General features: G+C 43.5%; 1 protein-coding gene across 15 annotated transcripts in view; it reads left to right on the top strand.

The window, feature by feature from the left end:
- PTPRT (protein tyrosine phosphatase receptor type T) overlaps positions 1-18,202 on the top strand; it is a 1,011,807-nt gene that overhangs the window by 545,069 nt on the left and 448,536 nt on the right. The gene's annotated exons all lie outside the window — the stretch shown is intronic.

Raw genomic sequence — 18,202 nt, 5'->3', positions numbered from 1 at the left:
TAGGAGACGGCTCTGAGTAATGGCTTCTGGATCGTGTAACTGTCTTCAAAGGGGACTTTTCGAAATCTTGAGTACAAGGCATGCTAACTCAGGGCCAAGTGATAAGGTATGCAAGAACATCGGGAGGCCTGAAGAGAAATCACCAGCCTTTGACTTCATGGAACTGTACCTCTCTGTGTGTTCTCAGGGATCGCGGTAGAGAACGAAGTCTAATGGAGAGGAGCAGGCAGAAGTGGGTTAGTCAATAGGGTGCAAGCTTAGGCCTTTGGCTGATACTCAAGAGATAACATTATGATTCATTAGGTGACTCATTATGTCCTTTCAAAGATGCTACCAGATTTCCTGTGACTTTGATCATCTCATTTTATTCAGCAGCTATTTGTTGAGCACCTATTGTGTGCAGGACTGTGGTGAGTACTTTAGTTACAAAGATGAACAAGGGAGGGGCTGTCCCTGCCCTCAAGTGGCTTGCAGTCTGTTGGGAAAGGAGTCATTGAACATCTCATTTCCTGGTGACTTCTGTATTCACTGTAATTGTTACCTTACATGTCTGAGGCTCAGTCCCCTCATCTCTGAAGTTGCAGTAATAATAGCGTCTTCCCCTAAGTTTGTTGTAAGGGTTCGATGAGCTACACTGTGTAAAGTGCTTAGCACAGTACCAGTGTGCAGTAAGAGCTGAAATATCATTCTTATTCCCAGATAATTCCAGGATACTTGAAGGATCCTGGGTTTAGCAGCTCAGACAGCTCTCTGTGGACTGGATAGGGCACCTCTGACCCCATGCCCTGCTCCAACAGCTAGACTTCAGTTTACAGCAGTTTGTTTGGGTTCTGGCATTCAGCTTTTATTTGAGGTCCAACCCGGAGGGATATGGAAGAAATTGGATTTATTTTTATGACGCTTCTTAGTGGAGAGTGGCCATCAATCATATGCCAAGATGCTGTTTTGAATGGAAGCAGGTTATAGGTGGACTTTGGAGGCCAAGCTCCACTTACAAAGTGAGCGGTGGTAAACACATTGCTTATTCTCTCTGCTCCTCAATTTTCTCAACTGTAAAGTGGAGGATAATAATCCCAACCTCGGAGGGTTCTGCTGGGGTCCCATGAAATAATAGGAGTGAAAGCCCTCACACATGCTTGCCTGACACCCAGTAGGCACTTCGTGAATGCAAGTTCCTGCCTTTAATGCCTTTGGATGTTCGGTGGAAGGCATTGAATTGACTATTTAAGCCGTTTTGCCACATCAGTACTAATTAAGGCAATCACAATAATGAGACCAATACCATGTATCCGTGCAGACACTGTAGGCCACCAGAAAAATATATCGCAACTGGAAAGCAGGCCTGGTGTTCAATAAATGATTTGCAACTGATTAATCATCCTCTGCATCTGTGCAGTACTTCAGAGTTAGTGAAGCAGTTTCACTCCGGTTGGTGTAGTAAATGTTCACAACAAATAGGTGGGGCTGGCGTTAACTCATTGGACAAATGTCTCAGAGCACAGGGGGGAATGTTGTAGCTACAAAGGAGACAAGGCTTTTGACTCGAAGAAAACTTCTTGCTAGTTTGGAAAGTGGACGGGTCTATTAGTTGCCTCTCTTGAGTGTGGCAGAGGACAGAAGTACAGTGGAGGGTCAGCTCATCGCCCCAGGGATCACAGAAAGCTTCTTAGTGGAGAAAAAGTCAAATCTGAGTCTTGAAATGTGACTAGGACTTTTATAGATGAAGAGGTCTGCATTAGTTAGGGTCGGCTAGACTGCCGCAACCAATATACCCAAACATAGAATGGCTTAATACATTTGAAAATGTCTTATTATCATTTTTAATATACTTTTCATTTTGGAATATTTTTAGATTTACAGAAAAGTTACACAGACGATATAGAGTGCTCCTCTACTCTCCTCTCAGTTCCCCCTAATGTTGACGTCTCACATTTCCATGGTACATTTGTCAAAATTAAGACAGTAACATTGGTAGGTTACGATGAACAAAACACCAGATTCTATTTGGATTTCACCAGTTTTTTCCACAAAAGTCCTTTTTCTGTTCCAGGATCCCATCCAGGGTACCACATTGCATTTAGTAAAGTTTCCTTTCTGCTCCCTCTGGACAGGCAGACAGGAGGAACAGTCCTTGACTCAGTCACTCAGGGACCTAGGTGGACAGAGGACCTGATTTCCTTGACACATTGCTTCCTAGGTTGTCCTGGTCATCTCCACCCCAGCAAGCTGCAAGGGAGGAAGTGCGTGGAGGGGAGCACGTGGCATTCTTGAGAGCGGAGCGAAGTCCCATCCATCGCTTCTGCTCGCATTTCATTGGTGAAAACTAGTCTTGAGCTTCTTTCTCTTCTGCTTTTGCTGTGAACCTAAAACTGTTCTTAAAAAAAACTATTAAAAAAAAAACTAGACTTGAAGCCACCCATAGCCAAAATGGGGGTGCAAAATGCATTCTCTAGCTGAGTAGTTACTTCCCAGCTACAGCTGTACGCTTTGGAAGCAGAGAATGAGTTTGGTGGAGAGCCAGTTGTCTGTGCCACAGGAGGAAACAGGAGTGTATTTGAAGCAGAAGAAATGGTATTAATAAAAGCAGAGAAAGGGCAAGCGCTGTCACTGCCGTTTTATAGGCAGGAAGGTTACAGGACTCACTCCAGATAGCACAGCTGTTAAGCAGGGCTGCAGGAACCCAGCCCCAGCTCTGCCTTGGCACCCAAACCAGCCTGTGCTCATTCCCCTGATCCAGAGGCCTTTAGACTGGCCTTTAGATCTCGCACTTTTCGGTCAGGGCATTTTATCCGAAGTTTTACAACTGTTCGATGTAGGAGGAAGGCTTTTCCTCTAATTCCTTCATTCTCCCTGAAAAGAGCAAAGGATAGAGAGGCAGTCCAAGGGTCCCAAATTGATTCATTTGTCCCACCAGGCTCTAGGCAGCATCCGTGCCCAAGGCTCCATCACCACTGGGCACAGTGGGGATGGCAATGCATTAGAGACAGCGTGTCTGCTTGTCATCTCACATGTAATGCCAGTGTCTGTTTATTTCTGGCTGGATGGAATCTAATTGCTCCCTGGGCTGACAGTGACAAATGGTGGTGTGGGGAGCAGACTCCTCTGAGTGATGAGGTGGGCTTGTGCACCTAGACAGACAAAAACAGGCCTTGTCGGAAAGCAGCAGGGGGGTTGCTTCTCAGCTTGAGGCCTCACAGGCACACCGAGAGTTCCAGGTGGGCGGGCTCTGAGCTGCTTTGGGAGCTGGTGTCTGTGTCTTTTGGAGCTTGAGGGGCAGGTGAGGGATGCTCCAGGTACTGACCACACCCAGCCCTGACATGAGGGACACAGGGTACCAGGACACAAGTGACAGCTTGATCCATAGTGGAGGACCGTGCCTAATTCCTCTGTGTGGTCATCAGAATGGAGATAGCTCTATTGGACTTTTGCTCCCTTATGTTAAAAGTAATACTTCTTCTTTGGGAAAAATTCAGACAAGGCAGAAGAGTGAAAGGAGAGAGCAAAGTTGACCCCCAATGCTTCTAGCTAGACCTAACAGTTTTGGAATTTTGCTCTGTTTCTCTTTCCTTATGTGCAAGAGACTGGCTGCCCGTTGGCAGGGGTACATTTCTCAGCCCCCCTTGCAGTTAGGGGTGGCCACGTGGTAGCATTTTAGTCAGTGCTATCTGAGCAGAAATGAGCTGTGCCACCTCCAGACCTGGCCCTTAAAACATTCCACACCCACTGTCTCTTCCCTTTTCTGATGGCCAGATGCAGAGGACCCAGTGGAGGACTACAGGACTCTGGAGGATGGTGGAGCTACTGATAGAAGGAGCCGGGGCTCTTTAATGACCAAGCAAAGCAGGGTCTCCCTGCAGACCTGTATTTGACTGTGACAGGAGGAAAAATTAGATCTTTCCTGTGTTCAGTCTCTGAGGTTACAGATGTCAGCCTACCTTGAATAAACACCTTCCAAACACTTGCCATGGGTCCATGTGTGCACGTGCGCGCAGACCCACCTGTACAATAACGGAGTCATTTCTTTAATTATTTTTTGCAACCTGTTTTATACTCTCAAAAATGGTGTGAACATCTATCCATAATGAAGATTTATTTACCCAATTACTTTAATGTCTGTATGATATTCCATTATATGTATGTACCATAATTTATTTAACTGCTTCTCTATTCCTGGACATCTAGGTTGCTTCCAACTTTTAGATTTTATAAGCACTTCTATTATAAACAAGCTGGTACATGTCTTTGTGCACATATCCAACCATTTCCTTAGGACATATTCCTAGAAATTGAATTACTTGACTATATTTAAATGGTTTTTGCTCATTATTGGAATATCTTCTTGGAAAAGAGGCATTGATTTATAATTCCAGCAGGGCTATATGAGAGATCTAATTTCCCAAAACCATCAACTTCCTGAATACTAAGCTGATAAGTGAAAAGTAATATCTTGTTTTAATATGTTGTTCTTAGTTTGTTGATAATTTTGAGCCACTTTTTCATGTTTATTGGACCTTTATATTACCAATTACCTCTTCTTTATGCATTTTTTTCTGTCGGGGTTTTACACATTTCTTATAATTTTGTAAGAGTCCTTTGCATATTAAGGATAATATATTACTAATGTGTCTTTCAAATTTGTTTAGTTTTTAACATATTTATGTTCTTTATGTCCTTTCTATAGAGAAGTCTTAGTTGTTATTTTAGTCTTTCTTCCTTGTTTTTAGCATAATTGTACTTTTTGGGTAACTAAGGCCAGAATGTGAAAATATTCTTTGGATTTTCTAGCATTTTTATGATTTCTTTTTGCCTTTCATCCTATAGTCTTTCTAGAATGTATTTCCCTATAGAGGTGATGTAGTCATCTGGCTTTAATTTACTCTAAAGACCAGGAAGGAAGATAGAACCAGGCGTGTTCAAAGCACTAAAATAAGTTTGGGACGGCTGGCTGGTAGTGTTGAAGGAGGATGCGTAGCACTGAGGCTGGGGGGATCGTCAGGGCCAGGTTATGAGGGTGATGGACACGTGTACAGCATGCTGATCCCAGGTGCCTGTGGGACATCCAGATATGCTGAGGGGAACTTGGGTGTGAGATGAAGTCGATAGTTAAATCTCTGGGACTGGACCTTGGAAGAGAAATGAGTGCATATGTCCACAATCATTCTTGCATAAGAATATTCAGAATAGTTTTATTCATAATAGCCCCAAATTGGAAGCAACCCAAGTGGCCATCAACAGGAGAATGGATAAATAAATGTGTGATGCCCATACAACAGAATACTACTTAGCAATAGAAAAGGACAAACTGTCGGTACATTCAATAATGTGGATTAATCTCAAAACCTTCATGTTGAATAAAAAAACTAAACACAAAGAGTACATATTATGATTCCATTTAGGTGATGTCCAAGAATAGGCAAAACTACTCTGATGCTGATGAGAGTCAGAATAGTGATCACCCGTGGGGGTGTGGTCTTACCTGGGATGGGGGACGAGGGCACTTCTGGGGTGATAGAAATAAATGTTCTCCGTATCAGTTGGGGTGGCAGTTATGTGGATGTATACATATACAGAAATTCTTCAAGCTGTACATTTAAAAATTTATTTCATTGAATACAAATTATAGCTCAAAAGAAAAAAAATCCTGGGAATGGATCAAATGTTCAACGTTATTTTACAGATGAAGCATGGGAGCCCACAGAGGTGATGTGATTCGCTCTGAATTGCTGTTTCAGAACAGGGTTGCCTGATATCAAGGCTGGAGCCAAGTGATGATAGAATTGTATGACCTTGATCGGCTGTGGGACGGAGATGCAGGCCTATGATCCTGCCCCTCAGAGTGCCCCAGTGGGAACCACGGCCAGTGTTAGCATCACAATCAGTGGGGCTGCTGTCTCAACAGAAATATGGCATGTTACGTGAGGAAACTGAGGCATGGAGTATATGTCGTCATGAGCTGGAAGTACATGCATACTGGGGCTCAGGAGCAGAGTTCTGACGTCCCCGCAACCATAGCACATCTGGCTTGACAAAGGCAGGCAGCATGAAGTGTGGAGAACAGCATTCTAACCCCACCCACTAAGTCCATGAGAAACAAGTCTTGGCAAGAAACAAGCAGAAGTATATGCAGTTCCAGAATTTGAGAAGCGATACAAGGATCTAAATATGCTCTAGAAGAACTTTACATCTGGATTCACTGGCACACACCTGTGGGATCATTCATGCCAATTTTTTTCTTAAGATGTCCCCATGGCATGCACGGAATGCTGATGGTGACACTAGGATAGCCTTGTAGATATTAAATACTCATTGATGACACTTGCGGTCCGAAAGCAAGTCAGGCCAAAGGCACCTTCCTGCTGCTTGCTGAGGTCCTAGCACAGCCTCCAGCCCTCAGCCTCAGACCTTTGCAGAGACTTAGGAACATAGGCAGTGACTGCAGGCCTGTGCTTTCCTCTTGAGTTTGCAGGAGGAGGCTGGTATCTCCTCATGGAACTCTCTAAAGAAACTATCACACACATTTACTGATTCAAGAGCAGTTCATCTCTAAGGTTATATTTCCAAGGAAGAGAAAGCAATTGTTACAGTCCTTAAGCGAGGGCAAAGGCAGACCTCATTTACAGGCGATTGCTGCATCCTGGAGACTACCAGCATTCGCTGCCAGCCACAGGTTAACCACAGGGCACTGGGGCCAATTCAGAAGCGTCCTAGACCTTTCAGTCCCTGGGAGGAAATTGCCCACAATCTTGAAGAGTCATTATAAAAAGAGGCTGGAGAGAGGGTGGGGCAGCATGCCTATGTTCTGCTTCCACTGAGGAGTAAGCCAGGAAAGCGGCTTTCACTAAAGCTACTGGGATTACAGTTAGGCACCTAGAAACGCTCCTGGGTGAGGATGTCCTAAATGTGTGGGCCCTGGTCCCTGTCCTCTGGAAGCTCACAGTCTACTGAGGGATGCAACATATCCTCAGTTGCTCACAAAGAGAGTCCAGATTGAGGTGCACATATGCTGATATGTACACGTCTCAGGGTCCCAGCTCCAGACAGATGGCATGCTCAGTGGGTTAGCAAAGGGAGTTAAATGAAGGGCTGTCTACAAAGATGAAGGCAGTGATTCTCAGCTGGGGGTGATTTTCCCTCCCAGAGAACATTGTCAATGCCTGGAGACATTTTTGGTCACATTTTAGTCACAACTTAGGGAAGGTGCTGCTATCATATACCAAATAGAGGCCAAGCATGCTGTGAAACAGCCAACAGTGCACAAGACAACCCCCCACAACAACAAATTATTCAGCCCCAAATGCCAATAGAACTGAGGTAAAGAAACTCTGCTGTAGAAGAAGGGAGCCACTGCCCAAACCATGAAGAAGCAGGGAGAGAAAGATTGTCCCAACTTCCCCATCCTCCTGATCTGTAGTCTCAAACCCGCACTTCCTATTGGCTGAACCCAACCAGAAGCCAAAGAACAAGAGAGCCCAGTGGGCCAATCTGTAGAAATTGACTTCCTAAACACTGGTTGTTGATGCCAACATCCATTATAAGATAAAAGGACCAACATTATAAGGCAAGGAGACCAGACTCAACTCATGGCTCCAGGTGAGTCCTGGTCCCCCTCAGACAGCAGGCCAGGTGCTCAGCATCCGTGTGCTGTCCTCTTTTTTGTCTTTGCTTCTGCTGATGCTCTTCTAACGCTTGCTGTCAGAATGAGGGCAGCCCTTGAGGGTGGAAGCTATATGTGGGTTTGGGGAAGAGAGAGTGTGCAGAATGCTGGAAGAAAGCTCTAAGATGCTCCTGAAATGTCTCATGTGGATTTTCATCCAGTTCAAAAACTTCTCACCTCCCACCCGGCTTGGATGAGAAAGTAAGAATTAAGAACCTGCAATGTTTTTCTAGCACAATGAACTTTAAAAATGGATTTGCTGTGCAAAGCAATGACTGATATTTCAGTAAACAGGGTAAATACAATTGCATTATGGTTATTTCAGCTTTGACATTTCTTTGCATTTAGAATAGCGTTGGCAGGGATGTTTGGAGACCAAGTTCTCTCTTCTCAGAGCCCACTTTCTTCAAGTCATGGTCAAGAACATCAGTGGAAGGGACTGTAATGTCAGGCCATGCCCTCCAGCCTCTAGGTATCATTCTGTTCTCTTCCTAGTCATCTACCACTCTTGCCTTAATAATAGCTGATGCCTTTTGATACCATGAGACAGAAACTACGAATACATTGGAAATCTATTAAAATTAAAATCTACTAAAAGGATGACGCTGGGACAAGGGAACATAGGTTTGTTGCTCACTTAGCAACCTAGTGGGTGCCAGGCACTCTGCTAAGTGCTTTACATAAGTTATCTCTGTTGTCAAAACAGATCTTCCTCCAACCACTCTCACTTCCCTATAGCTGTGGCCTCTGGGGTCACAAAAAGAAAGATGATGAGGACAAAACCCAGATCGGCTTTCAGATTCTCAGGGGACTTCTATAGCTTGGACTCCCTGAACACATCACAAAGCAGGCAATGTCGCATTAGAATTGAGCCCTGCTCAAAGAGCCAAATTTTGCAAAGGTTTATATAGATAAGTCCTTTTCCATACTACAACAATTTTCCCAGTCCCTCTGACTTTCTATTCCATCAACATAACAACCCATAGTTCAGGATAAGCAGTGAGGACATTATAAGGACAGCGGAAGAACCACACATGAACATCTGACTTTTGTCCTCATTTTGGAGGTATTTCTCTTCATACAGTTCACCTAGCAAACTCATGCAGCCTGTATGTGGACCATCCAGTCATCACTTGACATCTGCCATCTTGGCCATGAACTCCTTCATCTTAGGGAAGCTGAGCCACAAGGTGACGTGAATCCTAAGGATCCTATTTGTGGCCAGCCACCTTTGCATCAGCCACAAACTAGCATTGAACAACAGGCGGAAAGGGATACGGCTGGCTTGTAGGTGGTTATATCAAGTCATAATTCAAAAGAGAGTCACTCCCATCAAGTGATGATGGATGTCAGTAAATCCATGAGGGTCAGGTGGTTTTGACATTAATAGACGCCCAGCTCCATTTGGGGATTCACCTAGTCTGTTAGTCATTACTGCCTGGAGCTGGCCTTCTTGCCTGCCTTCTTCCCAGGAGTTGTAGAATGGATCATGGTCCCTCCGCACTTTGCCGTGAGAATCCATTTCCCTCTTTATGGGTTTGTCAAGACCAGCAGTGACAGTACTAACAACCTTTCAATTAAATACATCACTCGTTTAACTGAAAGGATATTTGTATCTGTAAATACTTATTGTGTTGGCCATGAGCAAGGTCTTCTGGGTCAGATGAATGGCCATTCTAGCTTTCCTGAGCACTCTTGCCTAGGCATTTCAGGATCAGAGCTACTCAGGTAAAGGAAAGGAAGTGAAGCCAGGTATTGCTAGTTCTTTACTATGACAACTCAACCATTTTCTTTGTATGACTTTTTTTTTAATGGTTTTATACAAAAATTTGCTACTCAAAGTGACCCTTCTACACCCTAGCCATTGGTTGTCCGGACCCATTTTCTCTTCCAATCATGAGGAAATAGATCAGTCAATGGTTTGATCTCTATCAGCGGGGTTGTCTGGCACGGGCTATCCAAAGATGGTTGGTGTCAGGAGAGGTGGGGTTCTGCCTTGGCAGAGAGATGGAGAGTGTAGGGGAATACTGTCTCCCTACCGCCTCTCTCTGGCTATGTGACCTCCCTATGATCTTGTGAACTCTTTTGCTGGTATAGAGACCTCCTTTACAGAGCAAAGGCTAAGGGCAGAGTGGCCATTCTCTACATTCAAAATGAAACAATGCTGAACATTTGTGGATGTTTGTTTGGAGATCAGGACTGTCTACTTGTTCATTTCTGTATTCCTAGGGTCTAGCATAATAACTGATACATAGTGGGTGCTCAATATACAGTTGAATAAATGAATAAGTGAATGACTTCTGGAATGAACACTTGAAAACAAGGCTTTGGAGGCATTGCTCAAGACCATACAGCATTTCCATGGAGGAGCTGAGCTTCCAACTCTGACTTCCCTGTCTCTGTCACACTGGGTAGCCTTTCACGTTTGTAGGATGCTGCTGGTTCCCAATTTGGAAAAGCATCCAGCAGAGCAAAAGTGCAGAGGAGAGAGGCACACATTCCTTCTCATGCGGCTTTTGGTGGTCTCAGCACCTGGTGGGGATGGCCCTATCTGAATGAAGATGCACCATGACGTGTGGTTTCCTCATGCACATTGAATTTAGCCTCTCACTGGCATCAGCAGCTGCCTTTCTTGTCAACAAGTTAGGGATAAATTGATTAAGCAATAATGTTCATTGAGCTGTAACTCGCCACAGTGTGCAGTGTTTGGTAGGCAATAGCCGTAGTCCTGCCCCTTCTTCATAGAAACCTACCTAGAGGGCAGGGCTCCATGCTGCATGCAAGTTCTGGGGTGAGAAAAATGCTTGGTTCTAATCTTGCTCTTCTAAGTTGTGAGGCCTTCTGAGAGTCACTTCATGTCCCTGAGCATCAATTTTCTCATCTATATAATAGGAATAACAAACCAACTCATAGCATTGTAATGAGGCTTGAATAATCAAATATGTAAAAATTCTACCAATGTAGCAATATTCCTGGATTCAATTTGCATCACCAACATCCACTTCCTGCATGATTTTTAAGAAGTTGCTTAGCTCCAAGCCTTAGCCTTCTCGTCTGTAAATGGGAGGTGATGATAATCACTATCTTGCCTTGTCTCACAAGCTTATTCCAAGATTGGAGTGAGATGTAAATGATGAGGAGGAGATGGAAGAGTTCAGCTGCAAACTTAGTCACACATGCCTTCGGTTGCAGGAGAGGACCATGTGCCTCAAGTTCCTTGGGGCTGGTTTGACTGTTGGGGGCCTTTTGCTTTAGGATCCCACTTAGAGAAATAGGACATGCAACTGACCAGAATGGAGAAACGTGACAGTGTGACTTCTGTGATCTGAGCTAGGCAGGTCCCTGCCTGAGAGGGAAGTGTGAACAGAATGAGATTAGAAGGGTCTCCAATACGATCTCTACCACATAATAAATGTGTGACCTGAGAGAGTTACATCATTTCTCTGGGCCTCAGTTTTGTTGTCTTATCTCCCTCTGGTCTTTGCATAAAGGGTAGCTTCTCAGAAAACCTTTTTGTATCAATCAGCTTTGTTATGGTAACAAAATACAACATCCCTGGCTTACACAACAAACATCTTTTTCTTACTCACATTCTCCATAGATGTGAGCCTGCTGGAGGCTGTGGCTCTGCTACACAGGTCTTCTCATTCCAGCACCAGGTGGAAGGACCACCTTTGCCTGGAACATTCAGGTTTCATGGCAGCAGGTAGAAACAAGAGCCCGAACTAAACATACGCGTTTAATCGAAGCTTCCTATTGGACTAATCTGTATCACTTCTGCTCGTATTCCATTGGCCAAAGCAAGTCGTATGACAAGCCTCATGTCTCAGGGCAGGGAAGGAGTACAAGTCACATGGCAGGGACAGGATGTAAAATTGCCTTGGAGGGGAGGAAGTATGGGATTTTGTGTGTTTTTTAAAATTTGTTTTATTGAAGTCACATTGGTTTATAGCATTATGTAAATTTCAGGTGTACATAATTATATTTCGGCTTTTGTGTAGACTGCATTGTGTTCACCACCAAAAGTCTAGTGCCATCCTTCAGCATACACATGTGCCCCTTCACCTCTTTTGCCTTCCCCCTGCTTCCTTTCCTTCTGGTAATCACCAATCTGTTCTCCATATCTATGGGTTTGTTTGTTTGTTTATCTTCCACATATGAGTGAAATCATATGGTAATGGCCTTTCTCCCTCTGGCTTATTTCATTTAGCATAATACCCTCAAGGTCCATCCGTGTTGTCACAAATGGCATGATTTCATCTTTTTCATGACTGAGTAGTATTCCATTGTATATACACACCACATCTCCTTTATCCATTCATCTGTTGAAGGGGATTTTGAATAATAACACAACCTACCACAATTTCCCTGACTACCCTGCTTAAAATTACAGTTGCTCCCAGCACCAGCACACCTACCCAATCTGTTTTGTTTTCATGTTTCATCATGCTCTGTCATCATTCTATATAACTTATTTATGTAGTTTTTAAATTGTCTATCTGTCTATATCTGACCACTCTAGAATGTCAGCTCCGTTAGGGTAGGTGTATTTGTCTGTGTCCTCATGGATGTATCCTCAGAACCTGGGATGATAACACAAGTACTTTGAACTGATTAATTGCTCAATATGTTACATGAGGATAATGATGGATGATGTGCACCAAGCTCCTCTCTGATCATTAAGTCCTCCCTTCCAGGCCCAGCATGTTCTGTACCCATTTAATTGACATCTGTCCCCAGATGCTGTAGGAGCAGTGCCCTGAGTTATTCTGAAGGTCACACTTGGGAGCTTGTCTGTCATTCAGCCCCCACAACCTGGTCTGCTGACAATACTCACCTCCCTCAGTAGATGAAATATTAGGATAAGCTATTGGGCGGGCATCCTACACTCTGGAACATAATACTTTCCCAAAAACGTGCTTAAAAGTCAAATGTCCGATGTCAGAAAAATGATGTAGGGTGGTTTTTATTTTTTGGCAGGGAATGAGGAGGGCTGTTTTAAGACATCTAAAATAATAGTAATTCCCCAACTACCTTTACCTTTAACATAAAATCTTCAATGCTCTATTTCTTGCCTTCACTGTATCTTTAATTTTGTTCTTTTCATTGACAACTGATCACAAATTTGACCAGTTTAAATCCAACAAGCATCCAACTGAGGATAAAAATTTACCACTTTCAGTGGTGCTTAGTGATTCTCATCATTGCCCTGGGTTTAGGGAACAGCATTTCTCATCACAAAAGTGAGCGCTTCTATAATTTCATTTTGGGATTCTGTTTTCACAAAGTAATAACGAATGACAACATCAAAAAATACTTCAAATATTCATTTATTCCAAATCTATTTTCTGAGCGCCCACTAAGTGGCTATCGCTCTAATAGGCAGTTGGGACCCAGCGGGGAGCAGTGAGAACAACCTGCCTGCCCTCATGGAGTCTGAAAACCCTTTGGGGAGATAATTGCCTCAACAATATTGTGCAAAGGAGTAATGCAGCCAGCATTTAACTGGTGGGTGGCAAAAGTTGCTATCAAATGATAGCTCTATTTTTTTTTTAAATCTGTTCATGCACAAAGCTTAAGTTTTGCAGAGAAAAAGTGTTTTAAGGATGTCTCTGAATAGTATACAAGAGGGAGAATTGTTCACAGTTGAATGAAAAAACTCAAGCACTGCCTGTGTGTAATTGCGAATTCTTTTCTCTTCTTCCAAGAGCTTTTTTCTGTCTGAAAATGCCACAAGTATATTCATATCTTACATAAAGTGGCTCTAGGATCAAGGGACACCCAGGCCTGCCCCTCGTACCACTTTCCATAGCTCTTGATGGTGTTTTCTATTCTTTTGCCCCAGCCAGACACTTTGACACCATCCTAGATTCTGCCCTCCATTCACCCCACAGCTGCACAGTTACTCAGGTCCATAAGTTCCACCTGAAATGTCTCCTGTATCCATGATGCCCCCTCTAGTCCACTGCTGCTGCTTAGTGGAAAGACTTCAGCTCCATCCTGGAATATTGCAGCAGACTTCCTGCTTGAGGTCTTAACCCTCCTGGCTGCCAGGTGATTCTAGAAAACCCTGATCTGACCGCTTCATTCTCTGCTTCAAATTCTATGGGTTAGAGAAGGAAAGTAAGTGAGTGTATGGGGGAGAGAAAATTAAAACATGTGTAGGAAAGTAAAAGCATGAGAAAGTAAAAGTTTGTGACAGAGAGAAAGAAAAAATTTGTGGGGGGAGAGAGAGAAAGGAAAAGAGCATGTGTGAGAAAGAAAGTAAAAGTGGTCGTGAGAAAGAAAAGAAAAATGTGTGAGGAAAGAAAAACTAAAAGGGAGAAAAGAAAGAAAACTGCATGGGAGAAAGTAAAAGTGTTTAAGGGAAAGAAAAAGTGCATATGGGAGAGAGAAAGAGAAAGAAAAATTGAGACAGAGAGAAAGTAAGAGAGTTTGTGTGAAAGAGAAAGTAGGTGTGTAAGAGAAAGTGAAAGTGTGTGAAAGTGTTTGAGAAAGTAAGTGTGTGAGAGAAAGCGAGTGTATGAAAGAGAGTAAAATGGGTTTTGAGAGAATGTAACAGTGCATGTGAGAGAAAGAAAAGTGTGCGTGGGAGAAAGAGGGAAAAGAAAAGTGAGTGGGGAGAGAAAAGGTAAGAGTGTGTGAGAGAAAAAGTAAAAGTGAGCGCGGGAGAAAAAGAAAGTAAATACAAAGCGTTGAGAGAGACTGTCCCTATAAAGATGAGAGGGAAAGAGTGAGGGAGAATGAGTGAAAAAGAGAGAATGAGAGACAGAGTGACGTCATATCCCAGGGTCACATGTGCCTGGAGCCCCTTTCCATAGTTTTGGGCAAGCTAACAAGTCTCCTTCACAATCTGGTTCTTTCCAGGTTTCTGTTTTCTCTGAAATAGGAGACTTGACTTACACAGTATCAGAGGCAAGATGTACGCGTCCCTGGAGTTGTGTCCTACGGAGGCTGTGTTAAAAGTGGCCTCTTGGCAGATCAAAGATGTAAATCCTCCCTAATGTATGACTTGGGGATGGAAGTAGGGGACATTATATAGAGATGAGTCATTTCCTGATACTAGTCACCATGACAAGGAACTTTTCCCACTGTTGGGACCCCAGTTCATAGGCAAGGAAATGCAGGTTTTTGGAAGGTACCAAGATGAGTCATCCTGGAGAAAAACAGGGAGAATGGTACCAGCCTGACAAAGTTTGACTTTCAACTCACATTTCACAAGCATGGGACACCGATTGGTTTTCTGTTTACCCTCTGCCCCAGTCACGCTTTATGTGCAGACAGAATTGATGGTTGAGATATGGGCATGAGCACATTAGACACCGACGTGAGCAGAGATGTAAAAATACACACGTGAGCACCTTGCTTTTCTACATATTATCTTCTGTTTGTATTCTATTGCTATCGATTGGCTTCAGGCTGGAGGCGGGATGTCAGGGCAAGTCATTATTCTTTAGGAACAAGAGCAAGTATAAATGCCAAGGCAAAAGTGCAGCGTTTAAACATATGCCACAGAAAGAAACTGTGTCAAACTGACTTACTAATGAATGCTCAAATACAATGCATTACATAAATCTAATGCACCATCATTTTTTTGGAAGAAAAATAATATTTGGTGTTTCAGGCTATGTCAGTCCTTGAGACTACATTTTTTTTAAAAAGAGCCGGATTGAATAAAAAAGCTTTGTGGTTTTACGCATAGGGGTTTCTGTAAGTAGAATAAAATGATTTTGTTGTGATTTATCATTGGCTCGTTCATGGTAATGTGTAGCCAATTTCAAGTTGTTCTCAAGTCAGGAGTTCTCCTCTTGCTTCATTTATTCCTTTGACAAACGGTTTCTAAGGACCTACTGTATGATGGCGAAGTGCTGGGCATAGAGAAAACAGAAATAATTAATATATGACGCCTACTTTAGGGTGTGATAGACACACTAGTGGTAGATTCTGTAATGTCATTGGAATATTCCCAAAGTACTCATACATCCCTTGACATTCTCCAAAAGCCATGGATTGTCCTGAATTCTATAGTTTAGGTCTTAATTAATGTTCATTCAAAATATGACAGGCAGAGACGTCTTCCTGTAGACGTGCTCTGTAGTTCCTTACATTCTCTTGATTCCTTCTGAAATATCTCTTGGACTTCTCCCTTCATCTGCACAGGCACCAGCCCTTCCACCTTTACATCCATTACTCTCTTGTTCTTACTTTAGACAGCTCCTAACACACTTTACTCCCATACTCTCAACACTTCTGAGTCATCTTTTTTGTTCTTTAACCAGAATATAATTTGCTGTTGGTTTATAAAAATAAGACATGTTCTATGGAATAGTTAAGGAAGGTTTAAAGAGGCAAAACTAATTAGCAATTCCACCATTCACAGTTAATCCTGATAACTATTCATTCTATTTCCTATATCTTTTTCTACATTGTATATATTTCCCTCCAAAATTCAGATGATGATATGTGAAGTTCTCAGTATGCTTTTTTTTTTTTTTTTTGGTGAGGAAGATTGACTCTGAGCTAACATCTGTTCCAATCTTCCTCTATTTTGTATGTGGGACATCACCACAGTGTGGCTTGATGAGCAGTGTGTAGGTCCATGCCCAGGATCTGAACCCAGGAACCCAAGGCCACCGAAGTGGAGCACACAAACTTAACCTTTACACCACTGGGCCAGCCCCTCAGTACACAATTTTTATAGTTAAATTAGATCAACACAGTTCTCCATATTATGAATATTGTTCTGAAGGGTCATATTTAGTGATGGAATAGCATTGTATTTTATGGATAGACTATAATTGACCTAATTAATTCCCAAACATAGGTTTTAGGATCTCCCCAAATTTTCACTATTGTTTAAATGTGTGAGAACCATCTATGTCTTATATCATTATTGTTTAGGATAAAGTCCAAGAAATTGAATTACTGAGTCAAATTATACAGAATCAAGCCACCATTGGATGTTATCCTTTTTTCCATCTTGGCCAATAACAAGAACAAAATGGATCCTTTGCTTATAGTTGTACTTTCTTAGTTAATAGTGATGCTGCACATATCCTGTCAGTCATCTTAATGTCTTTTCTAAATGTAGACAATCTATTCATGTTCTTTCCAACTTTTTTAAATCTTCCCTGATTGTCTTTGACTTATTGATCTATAGAGATCTTTACATAAAGTAAAAGCATGGTGTTTCATGTGTTACAAATATCATTGCTGTAGGCAGCCTTCCCTAGAGGAGTGGGGGACCTGAGCAGGGGATCATTACTGCTATAAGCATCCTTTGGACTCAGCACAACTGAGACGAGTGTCATAATATCTGACTTTGCTGGCCACTAACAACAACAGGAAATACCCTCAGAAAGGCTATTGGACATAAGGGGAAAAAGCCAGCTTTTAAAGGGCCCACACACAAATTCACCCATTTCGGAAAGCAACTTAAAATCATCAGAGAGAAAGATGCACAGTCTTTTGGTGAAAAGAGACTCACTTGATAGGTTCTGGGTGCCTCTCAATGAGAGGTGAGACCTCTCCAGGGACCGAGACATTGGTGGCAGACATTATTGTGACCTGGTACCGGCGTGTTGACACAGATGCTGGCAGACACCATTAAAGTTCTTCTGGGGGCCTGTTGGCTCACAGTCTGCCCCACCTACTAGATTTAATCCAGCTCAGCCAGGGCAGGCAGGTGCCCTAGGGATTGGCCCCACCCAACAACAAGCCCTTGGGCAACTTGTGGGCCTGCATAGGCAGGTTACCTGGATCCTCTGCAGCCAGGAAAGTGGGTCCACCTCTGCAGGGCAGGGCATGCATGAGGAGTGGGTAGAGTGTGTGGGGTGTTGGTGGAGTGTGTGGGGCCTCTGCAGTGGGGTGACTGGGTCTGCTTCAGGGGGTTGGGGCATGTGCACAGGGCAGGACTGTGTTGACAGTGTGTGTGGCCCTGTGGGTGGTAGGGCTTGTCAGCTGCAGAAGACCTATGCTTCTCAAACAGCCACATAAGGGATTGGCCCCACCTTCCAAAGCCTGAAACAATTGGGTGCTCCCATGCCTGGGGCCAGCCCCACTCAGCTGCAATCCTGAGAGCTGACAAGAGCCTTGCAGGCTGGAGGCCTAGAGCAATTGTAAGAAGCTAAGCCTAGCAACCAGCCATGCTGGGGCCTACTCAACAGAAAAACTGCAACAGGAATGTGCTATTAGACATTGCAGCCAGCTGTGCTGGAGCTCCCCACACCAATAAAGTGAATGAAGGGTCCAGAACAGCCACACGTAGCTGAGCATTACAATCAGCTAGCGGGGGACAGCCTAGCCTCCCTGGGCACCTGCAGCGAGAACAATCATGCCACAACAGAAGGACACATGTAGCCCATACAGGAGTCACTTGTGGAATGTTTGGAACTGGTGAAGAGAAGGAAGCACACTGCTGGGCCTCAGAAGGCATCTCTTGCATAAGACCACTTCTCCAAGATCAGGAGGTGTAGCTGACCCACCTAATAGAAAGATATAAGCACAGAGAAAGAGACAAGATGAGGAGGGAAAGGAATATGTTCCAAG

Source organism: Equus asinus, chromosome 15 (genome assembly GCF_041296235.1).
Source record: "Equus asinus isolate D_3611 breed Donkey chromosome 15, EquAss-T2T_v2, whole genome shotgun sequence".
NCBI lineage: Eukaryota > Metazoa > Chordata > Mammalia > Perissodactyla > Equidae > Equus > Equus asinus.
Note: the sequence above shows the minus strand (reverse complement) of the source record. Positions and strands in the feature narration are given on the sequence as shown.